We start from the raw sequence: 234 nt of genomic DNA on the forward strand, positions 1-234 counted from the left end.
TTTCCGGGAAAATCAGAAAGGTTTTTTTAGGACCCTATTTAAATAAAACACATTTTATGACACAAAAATATTAAACCCCAATGGAAAAAAAAATTTTAGGAGAAAAACCAAAAAAGTCAAAAAAAAAGTGTTTTTAAAAATTTTTCTACATGGAAAAAAAAAAGGATTTTTTTTTAAAGTAATCATACCAAAAAAATCAACCCCCTTGATTAGCAACTATTAGTAAATTAGCCC

General features: G+C 25.2%; 1 protein-coding gene across 1 annotated transcript in view; it reads right to left on the reverse strand.

The window, feature by feature from the left end:
• LOC119589406 (valine--tRNA ligase-like) overlaps positions 1-234 on the reverse strand; it is a gene marked incomplete at its 5' end in the record, with an annotated part of 6,325 nt that overhangs the window by 3,558 nt on the left and 2,533 nt on the right.

The sequence above is a fragment of the Penaeus monodon genome, chromosome 25 (genome assembly GCF_015228065.2).
Source record: "Penaeus monodon isolate SGIC_2016 chromosome 25, NSTDA_Pmon_1, whole genome shotgun sequence".
Classification (NCBI taxonomy): domain Eukaryota; kingdom Metazoa; phylum Arthropoda; class Malacostraca; order Decapoda; family Penaeidae; genus Penaeus; species Penaeus monodon.